This window comes from Lissotriton vulgaris, chromosome 11 (assembly GCF_964263255.1).
Source record: "Lissotriton vulgaris chromosome 11, aLisVul1.2, whole genome shotgun sequence".
NCBI classification, from domain to species: domain Eukaryota; kingdom Metazoa; phylum Chordata; class Amphibia; order Caudata; family Salamandridae; genus Lissotriton; species Lissotriton vulgaris.
The window spans coordinates 453,536,074-453,544,799 of NC_141699.1; the positions used below are offsets into that span (position 1 = coordinate 453,536,074).

At 38.6% G+C, this 8,726-nt stretch overlaps 1 pseudogene; it reads right to left on the minus strand.

The window, feature by feature from the left end:
- Positions 1–299: 299 nt before the first annotated feature.
- On the minus strand, positions 300–2,996 carry LOC147679973 (uncharacterized; annotated as a pseudogene).
- Positions 2,997–8,726: the final 5,730 nt, after the last annotated feature.

Here is an 8,726-nt window from a genome sequence, read left to right on the forward strand (position 1 = left end):
ACAGGACTGCTATCACAGACTACAAATCTATGTTTGTCTTTAAATTTACCAATCTCAACTTGAACTGGTTCTGTTAAATCTGTTTTAATTTGTTGATTAGCAACGCGAACTACTTGGATAGTGTCACCAGAGAGAGGCAGGTTTTCTATTTCCACTGATCTAACAGTAGAACGGGTAGCACCTGTGTCCACTAAAAAAGTGATTTCTACATCATTCACTCTACCATTAACAAATGGACCAGACTGATCTACCTCAAGAGTGGCTCCACGCACACACTCTTCCTCCTCTCTCAGGCACCGTCATAAGTAATCATCAGACTCACTTCCATCATTCTCTTTCATCCAATATTGTTGGGAAACATTCAACACATTCACTCTTGGTGATTTGTTTACCTGTTCACCTCCGCAGAATCCTGTTTCAGAATTGTATCTCTGCATATTAACACAATTTGGAAGTGGCAGTTGTGGAATCTAACTCTGCTGATTTACTAACTGTCGCTGTAGCTGGTGCTGCTGAATTATCTTGTTTAACTTTCGCTGTAGCTGTTGCTGCTGATTTACCTCATTCTGCATCTGTGGATTTAATGATTTATTTTTGAAATTTCTGGGCGGATTTTTACACTCACGCTTCCAGTGTCCAATTTTGCCACAATTAAAACATGGGAGTTTCTGCTTTAATTCTTCAATATTACGCATTAATTTTGGCTTATTAAAATTACCCTTAAATTTCCCTTGATTCTGGTGAACATTTTTGTTTTCTAAAGTTGCAATTTGTTGTTCAGCTACTTTCACCTGTGCCCACATTGCTTTTTCTTTTAGCTTCTTTTGCTTAGCGTCTATCTCATCACTGCAGTATTTTGCTTTTCTCAGGATGTCATCAACTGTAAAAGATTGCCAACCAACTATTCCTGATCTAATCATCTCACCAATTTCAGGTTTCAAGCCATATACAAATCTGTATATAAAATGGCTCATATCCTTCTCACTCAGCTTCTCATAACCACTATATTGTTTAAATACCAGGAGTTATCTTTCATAGAAGGAGTGTACCGACACTTTTGGCTCTTGATTTGTTCTGTCAATTTTAACCCAATTTACTTCTTTTGGAGGAACCTTGTTTTTCAGCCACACAATTACTTTATCATACAGCTTTATAACATCAGGTGAAGGTGCACCTGTTACTTTATCTCGAATAGGTTCTTCATTGGGCCAATCTATAGAGATTTTACATTCTGTCCAAAGATCTGAAGGCACAACAATGTCAAAGAATCCATCAAGATCAATCCACAGAACTTTTGAGACCTTAACAAATCTCTCTACCTGACGATACCATTCCACAGGTTTTTCTCTCAGTCTGGGAAAATCATTTGTAAACAGTAAAATATCCTGTCTTGTGCAAGGAACATGAACATACCCTCCGCCAGCTATTTCTCTCATAGGAAACTCAGTTGCAATTTCCCCTCTTTCTCTTCTTTCTTCCTCTCTTTTCTTTGTCCATTTCACTCTCCATTTGCTTAATTCACCTAATCTTTTTAGAAACACTATTAAATATTTTATATGAGTTATTCTTCCTCTGGTGTTCATGTGTTCAATATCTTTTTCAGAGAAATCTACTCTATAATGTTTCTGCAAATTTTTCTTTCTCATCAAATCTATATCTAATTCCGCAGCCATTTCTTCTAACAGATCATATTTATTTTTTGTTTTCCATTGTATGCTTTTGCAAATGAACAACAATTCATCATCCTGATATAACTTTAAACTGTCAGGACCAATTGTGCCAATAATTAATTCCTCCAAATCTGCCTTCAATTTTGCAACATCAAGTAATTTAAATTATGAGGACTTATTTATGCTCTTTTCTGGAGTTCCAGAATCAGATTCTGCAACAGATGGAGATTGACCATTTGAAAAACTTTGATTAAAAGTTAAGTCTGGCATCTTTTTCTCTCGGTAAATTTCTGATAAATCTGAATAAAATTTTTCAGCCACTTTCTGAATTTCTGAATTTAAAGGGACAGATAGAGCTGAATGTCTAATTTCTTTTTGATCAAAAACTGGAAAAACGGGTCCAATTGTTACTGGTACCGTTACTGCTTCCATGCCTTTAGTTAACTGTTGTATTAACTCTTCTTTTGATCGAAGGTATTCTGAAATATCTGGAGTATCCTCAAGTCTTTCAGTTCTTTTTACATTTCTTGGGATCTCATTTCTCTGAACTGGGGTTTCAGCATAATTTCTACTTTCTCCAGAAGTACTAGAATTAGTCCGTGTTTCTACTCTCTCTGGAAATTTTACATTATTCTGATTTAATTTAAATGGGGATTCATCATTAATTTCTCTAGGAGGAGCACTTGGAGAAGTTCCTTGAGGAATTCTCGGGGTAGACCATGAACAAACTGGTTGATAAGGTGGCGGTTGCTTTGATTTCGTAATGTAAATCTCTTCTAAAACTGGATCTTCTAATTCACTATCTTCACCAATATTATTTTTCTTTGCAGAACTCTTTTGACCTGTTTCTTCACTAAATGTTGCTGGGTACAAACCATTACACATGTCTGCACGTCTCCAACGACGCATTCTATCTTCATGAGTTTCTCTATTAATATTCATTCTAGTGCCTCTTGTTACACCTCTGTTCTCTCGTTCTAAATCAAACATCTCATCCTCCCATTCAGCTAAAGCCTCAAACTGTGTAGGTCTAGGTTTTGGTGCGAGAGTCATCATTTTGTCTCTAAAGTTTTTCAACACCTTAATGTTAAATGAGCCCTCTTCTGTCCAAGCCAATACACCATCATTTTTGGTATATGCCATCCAATTTTCCATCCAAAGGCAAGTATGATAACCAAATTCACCTTCCATATAGGCTGCAGGTGTTTTGTACTTATGAAGTAATTTTCCACCTCGGGTTTCAATTTTGTTGTCACTTTTAAAAATGTTTCTTAATTTCTGAAACCATGAAGGCTTCTTTTTATCATACATGTAGTAATAACTCATGTTTTAAACAAATCCGCTTAGATAAAAAAGATCGTAAATATTTTCTTGTTGTTCCGCTACTCTAGCCAATCTGTGCGCGAAACTCACCAACAAGCCAATCAGGTTAAGCCACATCACTATTCTGTTCAGCCAATAGAATTAATGTATTTCAGAATGAGCCAATCAGGTACAAGTCTGCAAAGTCACATGAGCCAATCAGTGCACGAATATTGTGGCGTATGCTAGCCAATCACAGCGCGAACCTGGTGACGTATGCTGCCGCTGCAGCTTCACCGTCTCCGATCCACTCCTTGAACTGACCCCTCCTTCACAAAATATTTTCACAGTGCCATATTTTACAAATCTTCCAATGAAATTCAGTTAGTAACTTCACATAAACAAACCATTTGTCTGTTTCGCTAAAATAAGAGATAGCTTTTTCAATCATTCAAGTATCCTTTCGCGTGAAATAGACAACGCTATTTTCACAGAATATTTAAATTTGTTCCAACACATGCAATCATACAGAAAGAACCCCTAACTATTCATACATGAAAATTTATGGTAGGACTTTAACCCACCAATAAAAATCCTCACTTGCCAGTAAGAATAGACAACGCTTCTTACCCTTCACTCAAGCTTGGATAAATTCTACTACTCTTTTCACAGTAAGTTTTAAAACTGGACAGCTGTCCCTATACTCAAAAGCTAGGATTTCATAGACAATCCTCACTATACATTCAACCTATCACACCTAAGATCCCTAAACTTGTGCTGTACGTCCACAACACTAGTGATATATGACAATACCACTATTTTGAAACAGAACAATTGCACTGTGTAACCTCACTTGTCACACTACTCTTGCCGGCACACTAGGAATTTTCACACTGCTGGAAAATACCTTTCGACTACATGAAACAACTGAACAAACTTAACATGTTTTAGACATGTATCCTATGTATCTATATGTAGCATGTCAGTTACCATATTAACCGTAACTCTGCTACCAGATAATTGATCCAGCGCTTTTAATGAAAAACTGTCTCAGAAACGCTACTCATCTCCACAATACTCACCATTAATCATGAATACCTACCTAGGCCCATAAACTAAAGAGACAATTTTTGAGCGACTGAATCATGTGACCTAATTAAAACACTCTATTCATAAACTATTTACAAAATTATATACAACTGCAGTTTGTCATATCTAACCAAGGTTTTTAATCATACAACATTAATTAAGTCACATAGGCAAATGGATCTAATAATAATAACTAGACCATGAATAAACAAGACCAGCTTGTCATTTCAAAAATCTAATTTTATTAGCTTTATTATATTCAAAGAAAGAGCATTTTTTTCTGAAATCATTATTTTAATAGCAAACTGAAAGCATCATTTAAGGAAGACTTATTAGTCTGACATCTCAAAGTAAATCATTTAACATGAATTAATGCAAAGTAAAAGTTTCCATTCCCTAAATTCTATTTCCTGTCTAAACTCTCTTCACCTAAAAGTATAATTAATAAAGACAGCTATCCTTACGTGCGCCAAAAGTCCAACAGCACGTCATTCAGGAATCGGGAAGCAAGAGCCCCCTCCTGCCTGTAAGGCCAGATTTGATACCTTTCTAACTAGCTAATCTTCTCAAAAGTTCACTTTTTCCCTGCCATCAGAGTTCCCATTGGCTGACTTATGTCAGACCATCCATGTCATCACCGCTTTCAAACTATGCACGGGCTCTTCTTTAGCCCTATTGTTCGTGACATCTCCCTTCCTCAAAAATGTATCACAATAATTTCTTTCGAGTTACAAGTCTTCGCTTCCTTGCTTCAGCAATCCTGCCGCTTCCTGTCCTTGGACAAACTCCATGAGCCTATTATGCACGTCTTTATTTCAGCAATATTTTCTTTTGACAGATTTGTCATTGTGGTAAAACTTTCCACTTCTCGAGTGTGCAAGGCTCTTCTCTGGACAGGTTTCAAAAGCGCCATCTTTGTGGGCCCAAAAGGCTTCTCACAGTAACTAGTATTTAAACAAACACAAGACAGCAATTAATGAAAGAATTGAAACCCAATCTGTTACCCACCCCTTTGCTAAATATTAACTCATTACTTATGTTACCTAGCAAAGCACAAAAAGCAGCATATATAAAAACCTTCTTCTTTCAGGCCATCAGAATTCTCCACAAACTTTTGCCACAGAAAAGACACGACAAAACATATGCACACGAATATAGCACATGCCATTAATAAAACAGCCACATTTAATACTGACAATAACAATAGACAAGGTTAGTTTCTTATTTTTCACACACTTGCAAGTGCAACATGAAAGCACATTAGTCCCGCGTGTAATGTATGCAATTTTAATCTAGGTTGGTTGATTATTTCAACACATGCTATTAGTACAGTTACATTTATTATGGAAGTTTAACTTTGCGAGTTTGAACAAAATGTTATTCAACATCTCGCTCCATCACTTCAATTGTCATGCCAAAATGCTTGCTTTTTGCTAGATAATCTTTCCTCTTAGTTCCTCCTTTTTATGTTTGGTTTCCCACCACAGAGCACCACAAGATCACTGTTAACAATATACTTCTGTATTTATGTGTTCATTTGAGGGACTATAATTTTCCTTGATTCCTGCTCGTCTTCGGTGTTTCAACCTTGGCGCAACACTTAATCTCCCTGTCCTGTCCCTCCACCCGCCCCACAACACTGCTTGCCCACCCTCACCACCCCTCCGAGGTCGCTGCTTGTCGGTCTGAACTTCCCCTGCATTGTAGCTTCCCCCCTCCTGCTCCCCGCCATCACTGCTTGTTTTGGAGGCTGTAGTCTTCTAAACAGCGAGGGCTACAAAAAAACACAAAAGACGCCTGTGTAATGGCCATATAGTCTCATTTATTTTGTGTGGTTACATGATAACTAGGGAGGGGAGAGTCACAGACACCCCATGGGTAGATCCCCATAGCTCTAAACCGGAATCCCAGCCTCGGGCAGGAACTCCCGAGTCTGAGATCACTCCACTGCGGTGTTTGTTTCTCTAGTATTCACACCACCGCATTTGTTTTTCTGCGATTGCCAGATTTTCTTCTCCAGGGCTGGCAACTGCTACAAAAGTTTGCTCGGTTGTTTTTATAGCCATGAGTTGAGTCCCAGAGTGGCTGTACGGGTGGCAGCGTGGATACAAAGGCCAGCTGTGGCACAGTGATTCACATACAGCCAGACTCATTACAGCATGTCCCCTCTCCACCACCTGGGAGGCTGACCGGATGCTGTCAGCACCAGGACCGTGTTTGGATCCACTGCCTGATATGCTCTCAATGATACGCTGTCACCTTTCTGTGAAGGAATTACCATTCCAGGCAGATTCTTCACAAATCTTTTTTTTACTTGTTTTGGGTGAACAGCTCTAAAAGTGAGAAATATAATGGCTCGATGGGTGAATTTTGCACCTATGATTGGCACGCGTGTTACAGACAAGGAACACCTCATTCCAATTTAAAATGTTATTCAACCATGTATTCTTTTTTGTTATCTTTATTAGTCTCATTCGGGCAGATTCTACAAATATGTTATTTTTCTGATTGGTGTGTATCTTCTCCTCGCAAACTTTGGTATTAAGCTTAAGTTTACAAGCTTGTAGGGGTTGCTGTTTTATAAAATGTTCATGTAAAATATCACATTTTCTAATTATTGCATTCTCATGTGATCCCTGCTAAAGTTTATTATATGGATGGCCGTAGCTAGCCTCCTCTTAATAAGAATTGTGCCGCTGGGTGGTGGTTTGATTGCTTCCATGCCATTTGTCCCTGCACTGCCTTTCCAGTGCTGTGTTATGTTTGGCTTTTTGTTATTACCTTTGTCCACCCGCCCTGAAAGCTTGCCTGGTTTATTTAAAGTTTTACATTACATTTTCGCTAGTGTTGCTTGTAAATAATACATCCTTGCCGGTGAAGGGACCACGCGACTGTCTCCCTCTGTGTTAATCAACAAGCAGTCAAGGAGGTGGTGTTAGCAATCTGGAACAGCTCCTCTCTCGTGTTTTTGAGCAGTTTTTGTTTTGCAGTGAAAGTAACAACCCCTGCCTTGCTCGTGCACATCTTCAAAGTAACTTTACGGTTTAAAATACAGTAGCAACAGTGTTTCTTCATTTTGTGCTTTTTGAATAGGTTTTTGAGGCATTTATTTGCTGACTTTTATTTTGCGCATTATCAAGGTGATTGTTTATTTTTTAAGCTTTAGGGTTTTTGACATTTAATAAGTCTAGGTTTAACCTGCCTCTGTTATATCTTATTTCACTAAAATTATTTTTGCTACATTATCGCTTAGAAATACACTTTCAGATATATAAGTTCTGACTAAATATGTACCTCTCAATGCAGTGCTATAATGTGCCTATGAGTGTCAAAGTGTCTTTGTTAAAGAAATCCATATTTTTGAATTTTGAAGAGACGTAATCATATTTTATATTAAATAGTACAGTTGTTTCTGATATCAAACCTAGCAGCAGCACACATGCAAGTCCCATACATGACAATGGACCCAATTATGGCCTCCGTTGAAGTCAATAGGGGATACGCATTCTCCTGATTATTTTTTCTTAAATTTCCTGCTTTCCTCTTTAAAATGTTGGCATGTATGTAGGGTGGACCCCATCCCCATACTAAGAATGTTTGCCCCTGTGAAGTAAGCTGAAATGTTCCAGAAACCGTACATTGTTCAGTAGGGCCTGCACTGTTGACTGCTTTCTGCTGAGCAACAACGTGCAGGTGGTGGAGGGGGTTTTCATTTTCCCTCATGGTGATCCCAGGGAAAAAGCTGATTTAAATTACCTCAGCTCCCTTTTCTCTGCAAGTACAATCCTGCCTAAGAGCTATTGGCAGATTCTCACCTATGTGCCAGAGCAATGGAGAAGAAACAAAGGAACTGTGGCATCGTGGTTCTGTGTTCATCTGTGCTTCATGACGTAGCTGCGCTGATGTCATGAAGCACTGGAATCTCCTGCACATCTCTTAGAATGTTATGCTTTGTTCAGCAAGCAGTTGTAGCCTTATCTTGATGCTGGCTGGATGCTCACCTGTGGATGGGATCTTTCTTCTGAATAAAACCTGAACTTATTTACCTTCAACTCGTGGATTCATACTTTACATTTGGCGACGCAGGATGGGATATATCGAAATAAGAAAAGATCTCAACACCTACCTCTAATATTTTTTTTTTTTAAAAACGTTTCCAAAGACTTTACATGGAAAATCTCTCAAGAGGTACTTCGGTGACATTCAACTTAAGAAGAAGACTTCAATTTCGTCTTTCTCTTATGGTAAGAAAAAATAGAGGGCAATATATTTTTTTTTATTGACTCTCACTTTTGGGAACATTTATTAGCGTGACCACTTTCTGGACATCGTGTCTCGACACTTCCTATTTTGAGACCATTAAATTTTGCTCTTTGCCGTTGTTGGGAGACAACGCCTACGATCTGCATCTTTTGAAAAACAAGTCTTACCTGCCTCACGTCATCGCGAGCTACCTTCTTGAACGAGAACGCTTCCATCGTCCAAGCAGCCTTCGGAGAATTTCGAAGCTTCAGAAACAAACAAGTGCTCACCAGCTTCCTTCATCTCTACGTCTTTGTGCAAGGCTTGCTGGGAAGGACGTAAGCGTGCCGCAAAGTATCTTGGGAGTGACGCTGACGTGGGCGCCATCTTGTCCTGGTCTTTCTGCTGCTTTCTACTTCGGAG